This window comes from Ciconia boyciana, chromosome 3 (assembly GCF_034638445.1).
Source record: "Ciconia boyciana chromosome 3, ASM3463844v1, whole genome shotgun sequence".
NCBI lineage: Eukaryota > Metazoa > Chordata > Aves > Ciconiiformes > Ciconiidae > Ciconia > Ciconia boyciana.
In genome coordinates, this window is record NC_132936.1 from 117,798,865 (window position 1) to 117,824,349 (window position 25,485).

At 40.2% G+C, this 25,485-nt stretch overlaps 1 long non-coding RNA gene across 1 annotated transcript; it reads right to left on the bottom strand.

Moving 5' to 3' along the window:
• Nucleotides 1-4,928: 4,928 nt before the first annotated feature.
• On the bottom strand, nucleotides 4,929-25,183 carry LOC140650346 (uncharacterized). The gene is made up of 3 exons (XR_012041935.1): nucleotides 25,074-25,183; nucleotides 6,404-6,508; nucleotides 4,929-5,040 (listed from the first exon to the last, which is right to left on the bottom strand). It is a non-coding gene; the product is annotated as an uncharacterized lncRNA (long non-coding RNA).
• Nucleotides 25,184-25,485: the final 302 nt, after the last annotated feature.

The following is a 25,485-nucleotide window of genomic DNA, read 5'->3' on the forward strand; positions in this document are numbered from 1 at the left end:
GTATAAAATTAGTATAAAATCTGATATGTATAAAAATCAGAAGAAAACAATTTAGGTATTTATTTCCCCTCCTGCGTTCCTCTGCTCTTCCTTTCCTCTCCCACTTCTCAGTGTCTGATCCATGTAGTGGGAAGCTCGCAGGCTAATAGATGCACAACAGCCACATGGAGAAGGTCAGGTACCAGGAATGCAAACAACAAGCTGAGACATTGCAACTGACTCTTGATACTGGGAGTGCTGGGGAACAAACACTGATTTTAGCTTATCAATAGCAGCATGTCTCTTTCGTATTGCTCACAGACCTCCCGTGTATTTAATCTCCCTGCAGGACTTGTCAGCTACCAATGTTTTTCTGACAATATAACCAGTCCATTTCTGAAGTGCTGGCAGCACACCTAAAATGGTGTTAGCAAATTCTTCTCCTTATTAATTCTTGATTTAGAAAGTAAAGGGCAAAGGAGAAGTAAGTTGCTGATGGACCTGTGGTACCACTGGGAGGGACAGAACAAATGAACCCATACTCAGGTGTAGTCTGATGTCAGAAAAACAGAAGTGGAGAGGAAAATGGTATTCTGGAACCGTTTAAAAGAGCTGGTCCACTAATCACACATTGCCTCTTACAGGAGGGAGGTAACCAGATGGTGTAATGGATCTTATGGGTCTGTAAATCACCAGGAAATGGCTGATGTACAGCTCTACCTCTCATTTTTGCCTCATACGGCCTGTGCTTTCACATCCTGCAGGTAGGGGAATGGAACCAGAGGTTTCACGTTGGTTCCAATCACAGGCAGAAGCCAAGCAGATACAAGCAGGGTGAAGTGTCAAGAGCACTTGGTGGATGTGAAGGCATAGCAGGATGCCCAGGGAGCAGATGTCCAACTCTGGTGAGCTAAATCTCTTTTGGGAAACTCCTAGAAGGAGATCTAGCACCTTGTTCTGGCTCCTTTCTTCAGAATCCAAGCCCAGTTTACTTCAGTACTGTTGTGAGCACATGGGACTTTTTGTGGTGACTGTCACCCAAAGTTGAAGTAGGAAATTATTTTCAGCAGGACATGAAACACTGTAATAAGCTGGCCACCTATTAACTTTGATATCTTTCTTTACTTTTTACTTTACACTGTCGCCACAGTTCAGATCTTGATTTCCCAACCTTCTGCAAAACTGACAAGACCACATTTTGTATTGCATGAGTAGCCATGGAGGAAGCAGAGGGGTTTGGTAGTTAGGGCTTTTGTTACACAAGCCTAGTGGAAGCAGTGTAACACTGAGAGCTTAGGACAGTAACTGCATGCATTTGCTAAAATCATAGAAAAAAAATAGGTTGGAAGAGACACCAGGAGATGATCTAGTCAGTTCCTCTGCTTCAGCTGCATCTATTTCAATCCCAATAGTGACATTCTTGAAAACGTCCAGAAATGACAATTCCACTCTTCCCACAGGCCATTTATGACAGCACCCACAGAAAGGTAAAAAAAGCTCAGTGGTAAAATGATTCCAAGGATAAATTAAGCAGCTTAGGCTTTTACTTAAGGTTGCTGGTGAATTCAGTACACTTTACTTCATCTGTTATATCCTGGGGATCTTTTTAATCATAATCTTCAGTGCCACAAGAGATAAAGAAGACAGAGCTCAAGCTAATATGCTGAGCTTCTGTGGCTCTACGCCAGCTGAGGATCTGGCCTGTTTGTTGTTTTTATAATGGCAGCTCAGACTCCAGACCACAACTGTGCAACAGGAGGTTGGAGTCTGGGGTTGCCATCCCCTGAGCACCTGATGTCCTGCTTGCAGCACCTCTTTCCTTCTAGTAAATGAACCCTTATTGATGCAGACCTTGGTTGACTGCCACTTAGACATTGGGGCAGAGTACTGCTAGAAAGCACGCTTGAAAAGGGCTCAGAAACATCAGGAAGTCAGAACACACGGGTTTGCTTAAGTGGGGATCATAGTACTCTCCACAGATACTGCCAAGGGCTATCTTCTACCTCTGACTCATACATTTTGCAACCCAGCGGAGATAGCAGGGTAGTGCACCATGGAATTTGGTCGCTCTGCTCTTTGCCTAGGTATCTATTTGCTTAAGAGTGCGATTCCTCATACCAGTTATCATCTAAATGCTCTGGCATGTATTCATCCAGCTGGGCTGGCATCTCCCTGCTTGGCACAGGATGTTATTTAACACTGACATCGATTGAATACTGAAGGTTGTTTTATTGGGTTTTGTGGGTGGTTTTGATGCCAGGGTTCTGGAAGGGAGTTTCACCCTGTTAAGCTGAAAAGCTTGTATTTCTTATACATGTGTATGGCATCCAGAAGTGGCAAAAGGATACATTTCTAATGAAAAACAGCAATTCAAATCAGTGGCTGTACTTTCATCTTTCCTTCTACTGTCTCACCCCTCTTCTTCAATACCAGCTTTTGTGCCATTATTCCCTCTTCTGACCTCTTCCTTGTTCAAAAACTTTCTTCTCAATTTTTCTTTGTTCACGATCCTCCCGTTTGCTCATCCCTTTTACACACCTGCTTTGCACAGCATCTTCCATACTTCGTGTGTTGCACACTTACAGGGGCCTGCAACATGTGATTCAGCAACAGAATGCTCCTCTTGTTTCATGGCCTGACATTGATGATACCATTTTACACTTTCCATGATCTACATTTTGAATTTCTTTCTCACTGTTCTTTTTGCTTTTTCGTCTTTCTTGCCCCTTGGCGTTTTGTTCTCTCCCTACTCATCCCTTGTAAGCTCCATCTAACTTGGTTTGGGACATTCATTAGCAGTCTTGTGAAACTGCTTGCACGTGCATGTACAATTTATCTGTGTGTCAGGAGAGAGAGTCTCAGACCTCTAACAATGACATTTGAGTCTGCAATTGCATATTAGACTGTCTTCTGGAATTATCTGTTTTCATGGTGGCTACAAATGCAGAGAGAAAGGAGGAGCCACTTCCCACACTACCCAGGAACAAATGCATGTCTTCATGAGGAAAGGACAAGCAGCTTTTGCCAAGCCCCACAGGCACTTTCCTGTCCCCACACAGGATTAATCTGGAGTCCTGCCAAGGCAATGGTGGGACGCACAGTTTGAGAAATACTGTTACAGCTCAAAGATGCAACACTAACTAGACCCCCAACACACAGCACATACTGATCTTTTCAGTGCTTGGGCCTCTGCAGCCTTCTAAGCACAAAAGTCTTTCTTACAACTCTCAAAAGTCTTTCTTACAACTCCATGTTTTTCTTGTCCGTACTTTCTTTTTGGTTTCCTGCTATATTTCATGCCTAAAAATGGCAACAGGCAAATAATCAGTCAACAAGGCCACTTAGTCTACCCAAAGTTCTAAATGAAACCTCTATTTGATGCTGTATCTTTCTGTAAACAGGTGCGTTTCAACTCAAGAGTTTTACTTTGTTAAGTATTATGGGATTTGGGGAGATTTGAAAATAAGCTTACATAATTGGTTTATCCTATCAGTAATGATGATAACTGCATACCTTCCTTGGCTGGCAGACTAAACTTTGAGTAGTCATATACTAAATTAAACTAACAATCAACAGAAAGACAGATGGGATTCATCTTTTATTGTTGTTATTCAGCATGAATCCTTAAATGTAACAAAAGCTCAGGGTTTGGATCTGTGCAGAGAGTCAAATGCCTTCATCTTCATCCTAACACAGGACAGACAGAACTAACTGAGGCTAGCTTACAGACCTGTTATTGATAACCTTTATTTAAAATCCTTCAGATTTCAGTTCAGGATTAGGTATCATCCCTATTATTTCAGACAGAAGCTCATAATTTGTATCATTTATATCATACGACGGTACACCACTACAGTCCTGTGAGAAGGATGGTACAGATCAGTTTAATAAAGTCTCCGAAGAAGCAGAGAACTGTCTTTCGATGGTGAAATACTGTGATTTTTGGCAGCAGATTTTGAAAAAATAAAATTAATAAAGGCTTCATTCTGCTTAAAACATTAATCAGTGAATTCAAGTGGTAAAACTCTGCCCAGTAGTAAAGCATTCAGTGGGCTCATTAGTCCACTAATGTTAAGGAACCTGGCTTCTGCTTTGCTGAAATAGGTATACCTATAGGCTTCAACAAATAGGCAATACATCCTATTTTACACAACTTATCACTTGCAAATTTTGAAGACCCATCTGTGAGTGAAAATGAGTACAGACATGAACCCTTTATCTGGATTGTACAAAGGCAAAATTAGGAAATTACACTCAGGATTCAGCTAAGTGTGGAAAATTTTCCATGCAATTCAAAGTTCTAATGATTGGTTGAATTTGTTTTCCTTCTCTCACTTTTTGCTCTCTTCTTCCTCCCTCCCTGTCTCTTTTCTTTTTGCTTTTTTTAATTTTTTTTTTAAGATTGCACTGTGTCTGCACTGACCTGGTACACCTATCCATACTATTTAGACACACAACCTAAATAAAGCAAGAAACTCTTAAATTCCGTAGGGGTGTTTCATTTTCAAGCTAAGAGGCAGCAACATTTAATTACTAGCAGGCTAATCCTGCAATCATTATTCACTGGAACCACTCAACACAATGGAAGGGTGCTAAGTTGATTCTAAATGACATTGTGTAATGACTGCCAAACTTTAAAAACAAATAAACATGAAAGCAAAGGTATTAAGATGCAGGACACATTGCTGAAATGTGGTAGAAAAGCATGATTCAAGACTAAAATATCCACAATGGAAATTCATTTTTCTTTTTTGTTTTTGTTTGTAAGGCACACCATGTTAAATTCAAAATTCTGTATTTAGATGCTTAATTTAATTTAATTTAATTTAGATCTAGACTGACTTCCAGGTATACCAAAACGTTTCTCCCAGATCTCAAATGACTGCTTACCACTGTGGGTGAGGGATGACCAATCTGGCCTATTAGTCACCTATTGATTTTCTTGTAAGATGTATTCTTCCATGGCTGTGAGGATTGTTGCACTAATTCATCAATGCAATCCTTTTCCTGAGACCAACCACGGTATGGAAATGGCACTGATGAAGCAGCTCCGGTTTCTCCCTAAAAGCAAACAAAAGGAGAGAGAATAGATACATAATTTCAGGAGCTATAAATTCACCACTAAGAAATTAAAAAAACTATTTACATTCCACTGGCTACTGTGGTGAAAAATAATTACAAAGAATGTTATTCAAGACAGGGTACTGAAATTATTCGTTCCTTTTACCTTAAAAAAAGCGCTACTTGAAGATCAAGTAATTATAGTTAAATGCAATCACTCCCTACACACTGCATGCATTGCCTATATTCATTAACTAATGAGATTCTTTTTTGTACCGTGCAAAAAAAGGTCACATTTTGAATATATGAGATTAACTGTTCAAATTCAGGTGTTATCTAACACAATATTGCCCCGTGTAATATTCATTCCATAGCCGGGGTTTTACGTCCAAATACAAAATCTGCTAAAATACATGGTTCAAAAGACTGAAAGCCACAGAGGCTTATTATGTGAGATAGCACTTGAAGAAAAAAAATAATCAGGACAACTACATTTGCTTTCCTATTTGGTATCCACAAGAGATCCCCATGGAAAAGATATAGCACACATGGGAACAAGGACAACAGCTTCCACTGTGATGATTTTTCGTTGCTTTTTGTTCTAATACTATAGTTCAGAAAGGGCAATGGGCTACTGCGCTTTCCATCGACAAATAATTAACAATCTCAGAGAGCCCAGCCTCCCTCATTAATTCAAAACAGTCCACCTGATCTTTTCTAGAGTACGCTCATGTACTAATTTAACACTTGGCAAATGGAATGACCACCCCACTCTGAGCAGCTATTCTGGGAGGCACCCAGTTCTATAAAACTATGATGCCATACTCTCCCCCAAAACCTACTTTGAGTAGTCATTCAAAATTGTGCAAAATAATCATCCACCCTATTTTAGTGGTTACATTTTATGCTCCACATCATAAACCTGAAATATTGCTGAGGAGGATGCAGCCTATCTAAAAGTAAGAGGACAAGGGGAAACGGTGCAGTGGCAACATGTAATGTTGCGATGTATGTTGCAACCACAGGAGCAGAGAAAGCCAACGACCTCTGTAACCACTTTCTATTTATAGATACGACAAAATCTGTTACAGATCTTTCATATAAAAGCTGAAGCAATGCATCTTCATTTTCTTTTGGTGGGCAGTCACTGTACATGATAAAAAGAGCTACATAAAATGAACTGTGGATACGGTATTTAGTCCAGCTGTAGCTTTTTCAGTCCCAATAAACCCATTAAACTGAGCCAGAAATGACTCAATTATTCTCAATAACGTTGCTCCAAAGCAATTAACTGCAGAGAACCAAGGTACTGGTCTACAATAGCATGACAGAAGAGAGTGTTCCAAGAAAGTTCCAACTATACCTTTATGTTCATTGCAATTATGCCAAGTTCAAACACATTTCTCCTCCTACTTGCTGGACTATGTCCTGAAGGACAGCCTGGCATGCATCCAATGAGTTACAGGCCCTGAAAGAAATATAATGGGACATGTAGTTTGTCTAATAAGAAATGTCTATTAAATGTTTAAGGCAAGGTTGATCTTAATATCCACCACTTGCTTAATAACTGAGATTGATAAAAGGGGATGACAGGATAAAAATGCTGCACTTTGCCCTTCATTGTATCTAGACATGTATGAAAGTCACCCAGTACTTTAGACTCCTTCCCGCAGTCAAGCCAAAAGCTCAGTGTTCAAGGCAGAGCTGAACTGTAGGGAAATACCCTCCATTTTTCTAACAAGATTCCCGTTGGCCTTTCCATCCATTTCAGTTAGGCTCCCCACATATACAGCCCATTTGGCAACAGTGTTCTTAACAATCCATTTACATTTTTAATTAGTTTATTGTAAAGCTTAATTATGGTAGTTACCTTTTTTAAAAAAAAAAGCTATTGATATAAAAACGGAGACTGAACCAATATCATAACCAGTAAGTTTCATGTTCACTGGAAGAGTAATAATGGCTGACGCAAGCTGCTTGCGTCTACCGACATAATCACAACCAGCTCAGATAAAGACGTTCCCTTTCATTATAGAAGCACTTGTATGGACACTGTAATGCTTACAGAAATATTAGTTTAACAGCATTTTTCCATCTAAAGCAAGCAAAAATTGTTGTATATAAAAACTAGGAACGATAATGCCTTGGTTTCACTTTTGTTTCATAGTTATAACACTGCAACTGTGAAGCTGTGATCTGAAAAGGCTCCATCTTGCTTCTGTATAGAAGTCTCTGTAGACAAGCTTGCAAAATAGGTATCCCAGGAATATATTCTGATTAAGAAGGGAAGAAAAATTATATATAGGTGGGCTATTCATTTAACGAGATTGGCACAAATATGCCACCTGAGACAAATCTACTCATTTTAACAAGCAATTTAAATAGCAGAGATTTTAAAAGTGTGGCTGTTCAACTCCGAAAAAATCTTTACATTATATCATAGGAAAAGTGACCAGACAAAAAGGAGACATTTGAAGTTGGACTTTTGAACATGTGTAAATGAGATGTATGAAGGGGAGTAAGGACAGGTAGGGAACCTCCAAATTTTGTAGGGTGTTCAGGATCTTTAGGAAGCAGTCTGCTTCCCTGGTAAGCTAAGTCCTGAAAAAAGTTGGTCTGAAAGGTCCGTGTTCCTCCCACAGGCTAGAAAAGCAGAGAGCGAGTTTTACTCTTTTCAAAAGGTATTGAAGCAACTGCTTTAGTGTGTACAGAAAGAGAGTGACTTACAGTTTCCTGCAATCACATGCCACCCCTCCAACACTACCGAAGGAGATCATATGCTGAATAAACCTTAACTTGTCTAGTTCAAGTTTGAGATAAATGGCCTTCTGCATATAAAAAGCCACTCCTGTAGCAGTCTATAGCAACAGCTGGGGGAGAAAGGAGGGAAAAAGGGAACTTTCAGTGGTTTGATTTGATCTAATGCATGTAAAAAAACCCTGTTGTTTTCTAAAGAATGCTGTTCTACAACAAGATAGCAATGGATTGCAAATTACTGGATGTAAAGATAAAATTTTGATATATATTATACTGGCAATTTATGCTGCTTGCATGAAATAATTAAAAAATGCATCCTTTTTTATACAGATATTATCATATTCTGGCAGAACAAAGTACATCAGCTGAGAAACTATCTCACAGTGTGTGATGTCTAGTATCTCTGCCAATATTAGCTTTATGGACCAAGTAATAATATTATGTTAATAACTGCTGATTGCTATTTGTGTACCAGACTGTTCCAATACCATGGTGATGAGCATGCTGTTGGTGTCTGGAACAGATGGACAGAACACAAGAGATATTTGCCTTGATTTTAAGACAAATAGGATTACCTGTTTCAGTAATAACGCTACATGAAAGCACAGACAAAAACACATGATTCTATCTTCATCTCCAGTAACTGACAGGAAGAAAAAGACACATTTATAAAGACACACATTGGATGCAACAAACAATTTACCCTAACTTTCAGGGAGAGCAAATCTTTGAATCACTTGTAAAGCCAATGCAACTGCTTTATGCTGTTAAGAGTGGAAACAAAATTCACCACCTCGCTGTCAGCAACATAGCTCCTTTGCAGTTCTCTGCAAAGGCAATACTTCAGGCTGAAGTTGAGGCAATTGCCTGTATCCTGCCCAATACCACTGATTCCTTACCTGCTTATTTAAACACCCCTTACAAAGAAGAAGTCGCAATATCTTTCCATCATTTCTGGAGAAGAGAACAGGAAGAACAATGAACACCACTTCACCTCCTCTTTTTGATATGACAAAGAAATAGGGAGAAAAGTACACTTCAATTCCACTATGTTGTTTCTTAAGCCCTACCACCAGATAGCCACTTTATTCTGCACTCTCTTATTCTTTCACAGAAATGAGGAAGAAAGACCAAGAGGCAAAAGAAGAGGAAAATGTTTTCACTGTAGGTTGTGCAGTTCTGTTTAGAATTAAGCCTGTGATATTGGGAAAAAATTAGCTCGGGGTAATCTCATACACAATACAAGATATGATGCCATATACTATTGCCAAACTGTTTTGGAATGACTGAAAAAGCAGTTATGTGGGGAAGAGAGCTCCGACACAGAGCTCTGGGACCATAACAATAACAACTCCTTTCCTATCTCAGTGAAAAGCCAAAAGAGGAAACTGGAATCTACTGCTTTCATATAAGACCTGCCAATTTCCCACTGGTATCAGAAGCCAGTCGTGTTTGGAAAGGAAATGACTTATTGCTGCATGGCAAAGCTAGCAGGTGCAGATGGCATGTGAACAACTTTCCCAATGATCTGCCAAGGTCACAAAACAGAAAGCACAAATGGTTTTAAGGACAATCATTCGGTTCCTGCCAAGTCATCCACAGATTCTGAAAGCACTTTATTCAATTTGGCATCCAAAAAGGTTTGAAATAAGGCCACCAATGTAGGTGAGGTGTCAGATCACTGCAGTGATATATTCCCCTCTCCCAACACACACGAACAAAATTCTATAAATTACATATGTCAACGAACACTAGCATACACTGAAGCACTGCAATCATTCAAATGAACACAGTGGCAATGCCTTGTCTTTAAATTTAATCATCTGTTAATGCAGCCAGAAATTTTGTTCAAAAGTGTCTGCTTCTCCTGCAGCACTGTCTGGCCTGCAGACAACTTCACAATGTCAGACTGCAGAAGAGCTGTGTGAAAGGAGCTGCTAAGCGCCACTGCCAACGCTACAAAAGTGAGCACAGACCGTCTCACTGTGTGGCCGTGTAAAATGTGTCTCACGATGAAAGGAGCAACAATCATGCAAAGTGCTGAAAGTCTTAGGAAATGAGATTTAGCATGCAGCCTCTGCTGAACATGTCAAGCAAGGTCAGCATTGGGGAAGGCTGTTAACCATGGTGTGGTGGCAGTAAGCATCAAATCCTGAGAACTAAAATGAGAAAACTTTCTGCCATGCTTTCGCTTTCCATTCCCTTTTTACTGGCAAGTAACACCCATCTACATCTGTCCAAGGAATCATGTCATACCACTACAAACATAAAGAGATTTTGAGTAGGTCCCCCTTCACATCTGAAATACACAGCTTGAGAAAATAACAGGAAATAGCAGAGCAAAGACGGCTTCCAAGAACCACAGAGCCAAATCAGCACTTTGTTCTTAGTGTGTAAATTAAAAACTCTTCTCTGCTGCGCTGTGGAGCAGGGTGAAATATAGCAGAATGACTTACATTTCTGCAGAACTTTGCATTTGCAAATACTGACTGCATTTTCATTTGTTTCCAGTAACAAAACCAGGTTGGATAGGCTAGTTAGAGTGGAATTAATTTGAAAGCTAAGCAATGATAGCTGCACAATACAAGACAGCGTCCCTTCCTCCTTCTGAAGGACGAGTTCCTCTAGCCTGAAATGGGTGTAAAGATAGAGGGAACTAATCATTTTCTGAATTGCCTGTTTCTTTTTATTGACTATTGACCATTTGCTGAGAGAAGCTGGCTGGAATTTAGGGTGTGATTCATTTTACTTTGTCAATTACTTCTCAGCTCTCTTCAATAAGAAAAGCAAAGCTGTGTACAATGCCACCATGGGACTCCATCTTTATTGTCTCAATAATTCAGTCTATTCATTTTCATTGGGAAAAAAATGGACTTTCCATGCTTTGGCACTAAATTTTTAGCCTGGGTTCTAGAAGTTAAACTACATGCTTTTTGTTAACTTTAATACTCCCATATCTAGCAGAGGTACTGCTAAATGACTACCACAAATTGGGCTGGACTTATGAGGTCATATTTCAGGGCATGAGACCAGAGAGTAAAAATCCCTATATGCAAGGCTTTGCCAGCTTCAAGGAGAAAAAAAAATGGGGAGGAGGAAAGAAAAATAAATTAAATGAAAGACTGTCCTGTTCATGAGCTGTAGCTTTCAGATTTTCTTAGATATTCACCAATGAAATCAGTGAAATATTCTTGAGCAACAGTTAACTTTTAAGCTGACAATATTCAAAATACTACCCAAGGAACCCTGAAAGTGGTACTGGAAAATGTGATCAGAGATGCTATGACTTAAACACTGAGCATGTTAAGAGGAAGACTGTGGCTGCTATGGGTACAGTCTGTGATCTCGGGCACCAGAGTCACACTCCACATAGCCTTTGTGGTTAAATCTTGTTTTCCATGATACAGACACTTCCAAAACATAGCGCCAAAGGAAGACTATTCAGGCTAGGGTAAACATGTAGTGATACTTCTCATAAGTACTCTCCCAGTCTCCAGCTTCTATAACCATTTGTCCCTCCTGCAGCCATGAACACATATCCATGTCTGCTGCCAAGGTCACACAAAAAGATCTCTTCCACTCACAGAATCATGAGAACCATGTTGTTCACATACTGCACCAAGTACAAAGAGCACTCCAAACTACTCATTTAGATTCACATAGTACACAAAGTGTTGATATAAACAGAAAGAGCACACTTAAGCTTCATGATATCTAAAGGAGGCCTCAAATGGGAAGACAACTCTTGTTTACTGTACGTACCCAGCAAACTCATAGATGATACCCAAGGCTCAGTTCTAACCTGCTGGCAAACATTACGTTCAATGCAGGAAAATGGTCTAAGGAGCCTAAAAAACCACAGCTACTACCTTTCTTGGCCCTGGAGTTGATTCAGCTGTTGGTTAAGCTTAGGCAAGCACAGATCCGAACAGTCAAGATACCTGTGCTAGTTTACAACAACCCCAGCACTGCTCGAGCAGGCGTCATTTGAACACACCAATCACACCACCTATATCAGTGTTGTGAAAGAGTCATTTGGCAGGTTTGACACCACCCTGAATTCTTTAAAGAGGGGAATCCTAATCTAACTACCTCAGTATTGTTCAATATTATAAACTGCAACTGTTGGAAGTAGAGCTTATACCCTGCAAGCTGACTTCTTATTAGAACTTTAAAAGTAAGGCTTGGAAGGCAGGAATTGAATACAGAAGTCTATTACCTCATAGACCAATACATGAAATGATATAAAAGCAGGGAATAGAAATTAACTTCCTCAGATTTAAAAAGAACTTCTCCTGTGGCCAAGAAGGCCAATGGCATCCTGGCTTGTATCAGAAATAGCGTGGCCAGCAGGACTAGGGAAGTGGTCGTCCCCCTGTACTCAGCACTGGTGAGGCCGCACCTCGAATACTGTGTTCAGTTTTGGGCCCCTCACTACAAGACAGACATTGAGGTGCTGGAGCGTGTCCAGAGAAGGGCAACGAAGCTGGTGAAGGGTCTGGAGCATAAGTCCTATGAGGAGCGGCTGAGGGAACTGAGGTTGTTTAGCCTGGAGAAAAGGAGGCTGAGGGGAGACCTTATTGCTCTCTACAACTACCTGAAAGGAGGTTGTAGAGAGGTGGGGGTCGGTCTCTTCTCCCAGGTAACAAGTGATAGGAGGAGAGGAAACGGCCTCAAGTTGCGCCAAGGGAGGTTTAGACTGGATATTAGGAAATTTTACTTCACTGAAAGGGCTGTCCAGCATTGGAACAGGCTGCCCAGGGAAGTGGTTGAGTCACCATCCCTGGAGGTATTTAAAAGATGTTTGGATGAGGTGCTTAGGGACATGGTTTAGTGGTGGACTTGGTAGTGTTAGGTTTATGGTTGGACTTGACGATCTTAAAGGTCTTTTCCAACCTATACAATTCTGTGATTCTGTGTGATTCTGGGTAAGAGCTGTGTTGCTAAGACAACACATCCTGGGGTCTAGTCTACCTATAGTTCTTGTAGAAGCATTACAACCTTCTAGAAGCATAAGTTATAGTTTGTTTAACTGAAATATTATTCTGTAACAAGCCCTAGTGGCAGGTACATTCTTACTGAGAATTTCATTGAGGCAAAGAAGTCTTTTTATTGCACCTATCTACACAGATTCTCCCACCCTAGTTATCTCAACAGATATTTTGTATCTGGTGGAAAACCTTTTGCACTTGGATAAGCACCTAGATAAAGCATTTTGTTTTGTGCAGTCAAGACTTTTTTTTTTTACATACAATGACATAATCTACATGAAACTGACTTTTTTTTCTTACTAAGTCTGATACAAGGTATACATTACACTGTATAGAATAAATTTTCAGCTGGTGCTAGCAAACATGAGGTAGCTTATTCAAACCCATGACTGGAGCTAAATGAAGTTTTCAGAGACAGTGGGGAAAATATACAGCTGTTTATTCTGAGCAGGTCTTCTGATAGTTTCCTCTTTCATTTTACATTTAAGCATTTTTTTCCCCAGGGCAAAAGCTTAGCCTGCCACTACCACATATTTCAGCTACAGGTTCTCAAATAGTCAAAGGAGAGTTATTTTTCAAGTCAACCAAAGCATTAGCAAAACAATGGACTTCTGACCTACTGGGATGAAGATTTGATAAAAACATTGATAAGAACTACAGAAAATTGTTCTAGTTCACAAAATGTGCCTATTGAAATTGATCTAGATACATATTCAGGTAGATTGTTTTAGGCACCTGTTACTGGATTTTGTTTTCTCATTCATACCCATTGCAGCTCCCACCTAGAAAAAAAAAAAACGTATTACTTTGGAATGACTAAGATGTTAAGCAAAATTAATCGTATCAGTTAACACCTGCCTAACAAATAGCTAAAAAAATGTAATCTACATATAGATTTAGACCAACACCTGGAATTCTAACTATACATATTTTCACCTAATAAATAACCAAGTTCCAAATAAATGCCAACAAACCCACCACAAGAGTACAATGTTGTAAACCTGTACCCCAGCTGTCTATGAAACAGCTTCAAGGGCTGCAACATGAAAGCAGGTTTTAGTGCTGCTTCCATTTACTCTTTCTATGCCCCAATTTGAGATGACCTTGCCAGTGCTGGAAATCACCAAATCTGGAGGAAGTGCCTTCTCCAACTGTTCTGATTTCCCAAGGAAAAAAGGCCTTTGTCATCATATTTTATCTATGAGTGCCTATTCCGCTGTCTTCACTTCCTCTTCGAGTAACTTTTGAATCCAGTGTCTGCTTTTCAACTAAATTTGAAAGTGAATCACACGTTTCAAGATACAAAGTTGTCACAGGTTTAGTGGAAGTAGGCAGCCAGCTAGGAAGAAGAGGAGATCCAAATGGTGCCTCCAGCCATGGAAAAGGATGTAGCAAAAGCCCCATTCTTATCGGACACCAGATGATCCATCTAGGACAGACAGAAACACCATCCAAGCCAGGGGAAAAATTTCTATGAGACACAAATCCATTGGAAACCAGGCTTCACTGATTGGAAACCGGGCTTCACCGATGCCATTGCTCATGGACCTACTTGCTCATTTCTCTTAGACTTTCCTACCACACAGAGAGCTAGGGTTCCCTAAATATCTGCTCATGCCATTCACAGTCCAAGATTATCCCTTATACTCCAACTACCTCTTCTTCTTAAAAACTCCGATGTATATTTAATGAGGACTTTTTTCCACACTCAGAATAGATCTCCTTAGTGCACCAAACCACTAAACAGTTCTTCAAATACCCTGTTTCCACCCATCTACAATTTTTCTCAGTGTAAGAAACCATTTTCACATGTGGCCTTATTTAAAATGTGATTCTGCTCACTGGCATTAGTTTGTAAAAGTGTATAGTCAGACTTCTTCTTTCTGTTTGTTGAGCTTAGATATTCAAGTCCCCAAATGGTATTCATTTATCTTTTGTGCAGGCAGAAGCCTTGCCCATGATGCCATATGCTTGTGCATTATCAACAGGGCTTCAGGTTATGTACAGAGGATTTCTTCTACATCTAGCAATGGCAGTGGATAGGATTAACAACCACAGAAGTTCCTCACCACTCTTCAGAGATGCTAACAGAAGAGTTTATGGGAGTACTGCTAACTCAGGTGAGGCAAAGCCAGCTGCTATATCCCTGACCAGGATTTTAAACTGCTTAAAATAATCTACGTAATTGTGCTTAATATCAATTAGGGAGAACTCACAAAACCTGCTCTCTGACAGGTCAGTATGTAGCAGCTAGAAGGACCCATCTGGCTGTGGATGGAAAATCTCTTTCCTCTGCACATCTGGATCTGGAACAAAATCTCTGTCCATGTTCTAAACTAGACAAGGCTGCAGCTATTGTTGTCCTAAGAAAACCAAGAAACAAACGGGAGTCTTTAGGACTCAAAAAACACCTGTGTAAAAAAAGGAAACCATATTTCTCTAGCAACACAAACATTATAAGGCCCGAGTTTATTGCACTTTTTCATAGAGCAAAATATCTTTCGGCACATTCTCCAATCCCAGAAACATGGCTGTGAAGGAGTGAAAATTAAACTAATACACAGAACAACTGTTAAGACTCAGCCTTCAACCTAAGAGTACTGATCAGTACTGATCAGCTGTATGAAGCAAGTTTTGCACATTCTTTCACAGTTTCAGTGGCCTTATTTAAAAAACAAACACACACAAAGAGACAGGTGCTCATCTTGACCCCAAATAAATCTAAAATTGCATCATTTTGATATTTGAAACTTAGCATGTATCTTCTAAATGAACAAATACCTTATTCTGTTGCAGACACTCAAAAATGGTGTGCATCTCATACCTCTTCAGCATCAAGTACAGTACATTCCACCTTCAGAAGGATACAGGAGTGTTTAAAGACAGCATTATCTGAAAGAGCACCATGACAACCATACCCAGGTACCCCATCTACACATAAGAGGCACAGCCTCATATTCACTACAAAGGAGAGGCATGCGTTCACATTGTGATAGCTATCATCTCACTGCAGAACTTCCATATACCCAAAGTACAAAGACTGCCTGTGCCTTGTCTTTGCTAGTGTTCACTGAAGTGAGAGCTATCCCCACATGAATAAATTCTCAGCAATGCAACTAGTGAAGACTGGCGTCTTGGACATCTGTGCCTCCAAGGAGAGCTTGAATGAATTTTCAGTTGTCTAATAAGGAACGAGTTCACACTGCAAGTTTTCCTTTACTAGAAGGTAGTAGTAGGATCTCTTTCCTCCTCCCAGCTATCCATTTTCATAAAATTGCTAGGAAGCTGGAAGACTGGAGTCCTTTGTCTCTCTTCCATCTGAAGTGAAATGGCCAATGGGGTTCCATGTTATTAGTACTGAATGTTGGGAGTTATTAGACAGAGTATGATCACATAAGCCTTATTTCTTCAGGGAATCGGGCTCAAAGAATCATCCCCCACCCCCTTTTTGCACTAAAAAGACAACTATTAACTCAGTGATCTATCTCTGACAGACAAAGGAGGTGAAGAAACAAAGCAAGTAAGCGATGATGTTAACTGAGGAATAAATTACTCTTTGGTAGTCAGATAGAAGAAAAGCCTCTGAGGAAATTTAATCACCACACCCTGCTAGTTATTAAAGGACTGTGTGGAACCATGGCTGGGTGACTGCTTATGCAAACTTAGGAAAAGGTTTGTTTAATAAAAAGATTAAACAAAAGGTTTCATGACAATGTCTGCTGTGTCTAACAGGACTGGACTGTTACAGAAAACCTGATCTTGCATTCAGATCCACCCAGGTAGACTATTGTGTCTGTGTGGAGCAGACAGATTTGTGCATGCACAGGCTAACTGAAGGATTGAAGCCACAGGGAAAAAAGAAAAGACTGTATTTTTTGTCTACAGGCTGTGACAAAAAACAAGCTTAGAAAATTAGTTCTGTTATGGATCAAGGCTTACATGCATGTATACTGTCTAGGTAGAGCAGAGTTGCAACTTATTCTATTTGAAAAATTTGTTGCTTTGCAAACTTTTAAAGGAAGACTGTTTATGTGCATCTGAATGAAAAAAATTGTAAATTGAGATTTGGTCCAAAATACTTATTTTTAAAATGTAGGGCTGTAGGGAAAACCAATCAATAGATATACAAAATTTACAATAAAATTTGCAAGTAAAACTCCTACTATGAATACCCAGTGGAAATAAGCAATGCTGCAGAACCCTCTTGGTTACATTTTGATCATCCTAGTGAATGGTACTGTTCACATTCTTCAAAAGATTAGAAGTGGGATGTCGCATGGAGCTACTGTGATTCATTTAATCTTTTTTTGTCTTTTTCCAACTAAGCATTTTCACAGGGGAAAAACAAGGATGTCATCAACTTCCCCTCTCTGCTGAGACTGGGTAATTGCAAGGTTCTGTGCTGATATGTTGATTAGAAAATTTCCATCAGTGATATTATTAATAAAAGTAGGTTCTCTTGCCATTACTTTGTGGTAGTTCATGAGGGAGACAGAAGTACCTCATGACCTGCTTGTAGACCACAGCCAGGGGATGAAGGATTACCCAACCTTCCAGGATACTTAAAAGGAGCACCAGAATTAGACACACCTCTTATTTGAATAAAACAATACAATATTTTATTGGGAGTTATTCTTGTTTGCAACATGATTTTCCTAGTTAGAAGAAACAAACCCAGATGAGAATGAGACAGATTAAATTCTGCCTCTCCATTGTGCTGCAGTCTTTCCCTCTACAACTATTGATCCAAATATTAAAAAATCTAGGAAAACTCATACAACCCCACATTAAAATTATTAAATAACTTCGCTACATTTTTAATTATCAGGCACAAAGGACAAAGCTAGTTGTTGCCATCTTCAATATCGAAGCTGCTTGTCATTACAATGTTTAAGAAAAAGGGCTCAGATCCTGAGTTATTTCTGTCCAGCTCTGATTCCAGTTCGGATCTGAGCTTAACTAAGCAGAGACAGCAGTGAGTTGCTACTCAAGGCTGCCACCTCTTGTCTTAAATCCCTAATCACTCACTAGCTGATTAGTAACCCGATCAGGGTGCTTCTCCTAATACTCCCTTTGCTTGTAAAGTTAATTCTATGTAGAAAGGATGTTTCCTCAAAAATAATCAGACACAAATATTTACATAAGTTACAGGAAGTAGAGCAACTATGCAGTATGTTGTATCTGTCTTACAAACAGTTATATTTCCACGGATATCCAAAGCTATTAAACCTAATGAAAATTCAAAAAAGATATTCTTTCCTTCTCAAGCAGCACTATGCTGTGTCTCTGTCTCACTGTTCTGTGTTTCAACAGACAGGCCTATCCATTTTGTTATGCGCATTAATCCGTGGCCAGATAAAAATACATTACTGACATCTGAAATGGCGCTACTGCATTCATAAACTGTTGATTAAAGGAAGAAAGATTAAAGGGAGAAAGGTTGCATTTTTTTCCCAACAATTAATACTAACTTTAAGTACAAGTGGCATCAAAACTGCAAAAATTGAGAAATTAGAGGACAGTCTTATGCTTTGCACACTTCAGATGTCTGACTGGTCTTTGCTTCTAATCAATTAGGAGACAACCTCGCAGTCTTTGATTCACATCTGAGACACTGTTCATGAGTATGGCTACTGGAATCAAAGTGAATGCACACTCCTGTGTTATTATCTAGCTTGAGACCTCAATATCCTCCTTGTAAGGAAGCATAAAAATTCTCATACAAAAGTTTTGACTACACGCAATCTTCACCTGCAATTTACAAAAAAACCCACCCTTTATTTCCTTTCCTTTTCCTTCTGTTTTGCCTTATTTCATTTGAAGGCAAATAATATCTGCTAATTGAAAGTTTCAGATATTTTTCAGCATAACAAGAGAAGAGAGGTTTTCCTTATTTTAAGCTAGTGGTGTATCCACTTATTTGAGCTATTTGACGGGATGCCATCCAGAGGGACCTGGACAAGCTCGAGAAGTGGGCTCATGTGAACCTCATGAGGTTCAACAAGGCCAAGTGCAAGGTCCTGCACCTGGGTTGGGGCAACCCCCAGTATCAATACAGGCTGGGGGATGAAGGGACTGAGAGCAGCCCTGCAGAGAAGGACTTGGGGGTACTGGTGGATGAAAAGCTAGACATGAGCTGACAATGTGCGCTCACAGCCCAGAAAGCCAACCGTATCCTGGGCCGCATCAAAAGAAGTGTGGCCAGCAGGTCGAGGGAGGTGATTCTCCCCTTCTGCTCTGCTCTTGTGAGACCCCACCTGGAGTACTGCGTCCAGCTCTGGGGGCCCCAACATAAGAAGGACATCGACCTGTTGGAGCGAGTCCAGAGGAGGGCCACAAAAATGATCAAAGGGATGGAACACCTCTCCTATGAGGAAAGGCTGAGAGAGTTGGGGTTGTTCAGCCTGGAGAAGAGAAGGCTCCAGGGAGACCTTATTGCAGCCTTTCAGTACTTAAAGGAGGCTTATAAGAAAGATGGGGACAAACTTTTTAGCAGGGCATGTAGTGACAGGACAAGGGGTAATGGTTTTAAACTAAAAGAGGGTAGATTTAGACTAGATATAAGGAAAAAATTTTTTACAATGAGGGTAGTGAAACACCAGAACAGGTTCCCCAGAGAGGTGGTCGATGCCCCACCCCTGGAAACATTCAAGGTCAGGTTGGACGGGGCTCTGAGCAACCTCATCTAGTTGAAGATGTCCTGGCTTGTTGCAGGGGGGTTGGATGAGATGACCTTTAAAGGTCCCTTCCAACCCAAACTATTGATTCTATGATTCTATGATTTACTGTCCCCTGCCATCATCCTATGTGAAGCTAGACTCCACAGAGTCCTGCATACGTCCTAAAATACACACAGGATCTTGAATCACTTAAATCTGTGAAATACTGCAGGATGTCATCTCTCCAAAAACTATACATGAGTCGTTAAGTACAACTTAATGCACAACAATGGGGTGCTGACAATCACTTTTGATCACAAATTCAATATCCTTATTGTCACATATACATGTACACAAATGCAAGCTAGCTCGATTACCAGTGACTTCCTTTTGTTCAGGATATACTTTATCACAAAGTCATTATTGCAAGTAAATACAGACTAGTTAAATAAACACATAAATTACTGCTACCTCAGGTGTCATGTTCTCTGGAACTTTTTTCCTAAGTATTCCTATTAAAAAGAATATAATAAGGGCTATTCTTAAAGTCCAATAGCATGTAACAATATTTTCCTTCTAAACAACAGCATTCTATCATTGTGTTTTTACTGCAACCAAACATATACCCATGTAAATGTATTCTGTGAAAACTGAATTTGAAAATGCAGAAAAAGGATGAAGAATGGTAAAAAAAAGCCATTAATCAATTTGTTAAAAGTAGCATTCACTCGTATGGGGCTTAACTTCACAGCAATGAAGAATGAACTGATTTGAAACCTCACTCTGAAAATTTGAGGTGCAAATAGACTTCAGCTATTAGAATTCTACCATCAGCAAATTATGTCAAAACACTATTTTGCATATGCTGTGGATGAGTTTTGAAAACTGCATTTATTTTTTAAAAAGTCAGTATTCAAGCTCACAGTATTAAAAAATCAGTGTTGTGGTTAATGCACAGGACTGGGTATCAGACGATTTAGATTCTAGTCTTGGCTCTGTCTCAGACTTCCCCTATGAGATAATCACTTACAATTATCTTTTCAGAGGTGGCATCTAATTTTGGATAACCCAGCTTTGCCTGCCAGACTTTAATATCTGGAACCCAATTTTCAGAAAGTGGTTTCATTGACTCCAGCTGGTATAAAAAGAACTCGAAATCTCTGCAAATCAGATTCCTGAAACTCTGAACTTCCATTGGTTGTCATTTATATCTCTGCAAAGTGTCCCTAAAATGTTGCCAGTGACATAAGTGGAGAATTCAGATTTATTAATACTTTGCATCCGCTGCACATGCCGAAACAACTACAAAACATTTAGGGCAATGAAGAGCAGGGTCCAGAGCATCCAGAGGCTTGCCATGAGTGAGTTGTCCAATGTCCAACACACCTCATCTGCACATTTCAGTGCTTCAGCTTAGGTCATCAGAAATTAAAGTGTTTCAAATAAGAAACCATAGCTGAAAAGACAGATTTTCTTTACCATAAAACTATTTGTGGCCCCTAACTTTCAGTGAAATCAGCATAAGTATATGCCCTGCAGGGATCTGACCTTTGTGACAAAGCATCATCACATATACGGTGATCAAAATTCATTATGATTTGCAGTGTCTGAACTCTATAAGATAACTTTGTTTGAAGTTGTGTTTTAAAAATTTTGAATGGCAGATGTGAAACGCTAGTGATGCTACATGGAACCGAATTTGAGCTGAATTTAAAAAACGAAGTGACCTTTACAATGTGTTCTTATGTTTATCCGGAAACGAGTCAACAAAAACAATAGTTCATACTCTGTAACTCTGTGACACTAAAGAGGAAAAACATTTTCTCCACCTTGTGAAGAAATGTTATTGAAAAACCCCTAACAGTAAAAACCTAGCCTCAACATATTTTAATCATACAGCTAAATACCTCACTCAAGAATCCTAGTGTAACCTACACTGGATCACACCATCTGTGTGAAGATGTTTTGCAATTATGCCAGTACTTCCAGCTCAGATGACTCAGAATGGGTGGTGCTTATAGGGAGGAGAACGGAGACCCTTTTGTCCTTCACAGAAATCCAGGCCTGCTGAGCACTCTCATCTGACACAGTTCGACACCAGAGTTGTCTTTTCTTAGTAGAAAAATTAACCTGCATAGGCTACCGTGACCACACTGCTTCTGGCACCTGAGCGAGGTTGGGTTTGATAACCAGGAAAGTTACATATTCAAGATTTGGTAAAGGTCGGAGTCCTTTAATGCTAATGAGGTAGTCGTACAATGTTGGAGGTGTGTCTGTTGAGGGTTTATCTGCTCTTTAAACCATGATCTATTTAGAAGTATTCAGACTTCCTGAATGTTTTTAACTTACTATATCCACTGTTTCATAAACCAGCAAATGATACCCAGTGTTTAGTCAATTCTAAGGGATGCTTTCTGTGAATATTTCTAATCTTCTATTTTTGGTAATGAAGTAATTCTAAGACAAAGGTAAAATGCCTCAATAAGAAACAAAGCACATGAACGAAGAGAAAAGATTAATACTAATACTTAGGTGGAGTGTCTTTTCCCTGCTCTGCCAAAACAACATTGGAACCAGGCTCATCAACATTGGAACTGGCCTCAGGTTCCCCAGCCAGCACAGAGTTGGCATGTGCAAATCCTATACACGTACGCTGAGAGAGAGGGCTCCGTAGGAAGTGAAAGTGGGACTAGAAACACACCATTTGCTGTGCTGTGTGTGAGATGTGATCTGTTCCTCCCAGACTCTCCTTTCTCTGCTATACTGAGCAGAGCTCTGGGACACCTGTCCCAATAACTGTTTTCCCTTTCTGTTCTGAGTATTTCCTCCCTCTGTTCATACAGTTTCTCTATGCCTGCACATTAGGATAAGCATGGAGCACTTAATTGGCAAGTTCTTAAAAATCTGTTCAACTCAGTACAAGACAGTTGTAGTACTTTACCTGATAAGCTTCAGCACCCTGCTTAGTCACCATACTTTTATTATCTTCTGTCATGAAGCCTTGCTCTCTCGCAAAAGTCATACCATCTCCTACTGGGAAACTGTGGGTAGTTCTCTCTGTGGCTTTACGAGCAGTAGCGAGTGGACACTAGCTTCTTGGAAGAGAAATCTTCTATTTACACAATATTATGCAAAGGTTACTTTTTGACTTACTGCAAAAAAATTAAGTTATTAAGTATATATACAAAATTACTCTCAAAATAGAAAAAAAAACTATTTTCTTCTGTTTGCTTATTTCTTTACAACCTTTTCAGCAAGTTGCACTAACTAGAATATACACAGAATGGAATACATGCAATATGTGCACAAAGAAGGTAATTCAAATGTATATGGTACCCTATATTTTCACCCATCAATTCACTGATTAAGCTTTTCCCTTCAAGATTTCTTTGCATCATATGACTGACCTACAAAAGAAATACGAATCCCTGTATATTTTGAGTGCAGACAAATTAAATCTCTGCTGCCATGATTTATTTATAAGTACATTGTACTGTTAGCACAGTTCAAGCATTTCACAAATACTAACACTCTGCAGGATCTCTAGGGTGTTACACCGTTCCTCAACACCACTCATGTGGACAACGGATGTCCTTCTCCACTGACATACCGGTGGATGCACTGGCACAGAGAAGACATTCTCCATTACCCTGCTCACAGCAAATGACACTGACAACTACAGACCATGACAAAACTTCCCTCCCTGTTACTAGCAAGGTTGCTACCATGCTCTGCAACTTTCTTCCTACAGACACTGCTTTTTTTTATTCTTTAGAACAAGAAGTAATATCTCAGTTCAACTAAACAAGTAAAGTAAGTTTTAAAATAGATTTCTGGTCAAACCACATTATATTTCCTCTCCCACATTGTACATGACCTTTGATAAAACACCAAAATCTTTTAAGGTTATCCAACAACTGACAGCAATAGTTGGGTAGCAAGAACAGCGATGGATTTACTGACTATACGGTGCAGTACATAAGTTCCTCCTTAATAGGCCTACTTCCGGTACAGAACTTGCATCCCTTTGATATGTAATCTTATATGCTATGCTAGAAGCAGCAAATTAACCATTTATTTTGCAGTGATTGGCAGACTTCTATATCACTGTTTCTTGAGTGACTTTAATTACACTGTAATTTCTGACTGCAGTTCTCAAACTAACAGTTTGTCATACAGCATTTTCTTTAACTAATAGCCTAGATCCCTGGTAGGAAAAGGCTCATGTGATAAAAGTTACAGGGGATGTATATTAATGTAATAAAATTGAAATCTTAAACATATATAAGGATCTAGTGGATATCATCTCAAAAAAGTTAGTGAGGGCAGTTTGCTCTTTTTTTCTTCAGGTCTGCCAAATTAAAACACAGTTTGCCTCAGAGCAGAGAAAATTTTGCTATCACTGTATGTGAGGAGGCATAGCTGAAGCATTCTGTCTGACAAATCAACAGATGATTTGAACCCAAAATGAAACAATTCTCATTCAGAGATTGCAGATGCTTTATTCATGAGCATTAGTATGGTATGGCATGGTACCATATCCAGCTTATTGAAACTAAGACATAGGCAGGTTAAGTGATGTGTCCAGAATTACCCAGCAAATCTAACAGCAGAGCAGTAAACAGGGTGTAGTTCCCCTGTCTGAGCCCTCTATGCTGGGTTCAACAAGCTGAGTGATTTCAGATACACAGATTAACTAATTTTTCTGGACAAAGAGAAGGCTTTTAAGGCAATTGCTTTACACATCTGGCTTCAACCAGCAATGTAAACCCTTTACTTGTATAAATATCAAAACGTCATGCCCTGAAAAATAGTTTAAAATATGAATGTTAAACATATCTATATCAGAAAGCAATTCACACCCAGGTAAAGCTGCTACTGCTCCAGAGTGACCAGGCTGTCCTTCCATTATACCTGCATGGCACTGGATTAGTCAATGTTTGCTTGCATAGCCTCTTCATCCTACTATACCTAGTCCATTACCATGCCCTGTCTTCTCCTCATCCTCAGGATCTGCATGTGATTAAAGTTAAAAAAAAAAAACAACCTCAAATATTATGGCCTATATTCTGGTATTTTTAAAATTTCTGATTGTTCCCACTAGTCTGTAAAAGTCAAGGCAGAAAAAAACATTACAACCACCATTATTTGTATGTTACTCATATAACTATACAAAAAACCTTGTGCTTACATCGTTTCTGCTATGCCTAATTGTACCAGGCCGTTGTTCATAGTGGATTGACATAGCTCATGGCACAGAAGTAAAAAGGGGGGGATCATTCCCGACTTCTCGCGTCTCATGGAAGTCAGTGGAATTTTGGGGAGCACAGGAAAAAAATACTGGGCTGTCGGAGGCAAGCCAGAAGGTCATACTTATTTTCCTTTATTTGGAGTCCACCAGACAAATGCAAACTGTTTGCCAAGCAGACCTGGGGAAAAACCTCTTGGGGAGAGTAAAAGCTCTTCTGGGACGTCGAGCTATGAAATAACACAATATTAATGGTAAATAGTTCTTTAACAGCTGCCTAATTTTGCTCTGTGCAAGGAGAGCTGGCAGATAAACCCATTGCGGCACAGGCTGCTGGGGAGGGGAAGGTGTGAGAGGAACGGGCAGACAGCCCCTCACCCCGGCGGCGGGCGGGCAGGCGGGCAGGCAGCCCCCGGGCCTGCGGCCTGCTCTCCTCAGGAGGCGGGGGAGGCAGCTCCCGTCCGGCTCCCTGCCACGGCTGTCCTGGGCACCTCCTGCGGCGGTAGGGGAAGTGTCTGTCTGTCTGTCTGTCTGTCACGACAGCACAAGCAGCCGAGGGGAGCTCGGTGACGCCCCCCCCCCCCCGCCGAGGCACCGTCCCCGATCTCGGCATCGGTGAAAGGCGAAAAGAAAAAATAAATCCGGTTATTGGTCTCGATTTTCGGGCCGCTTTCCTGTCCCCCCCAGAGCGGGGCGGCCTGTGGGGACGGGGAAGGCCGCGGGGAGCGGGGCCGCCGCCGCCGCCATGGCAACGGGGGCGGGGCGGGGGGGGTAGAGGCGGGCGGTGGAG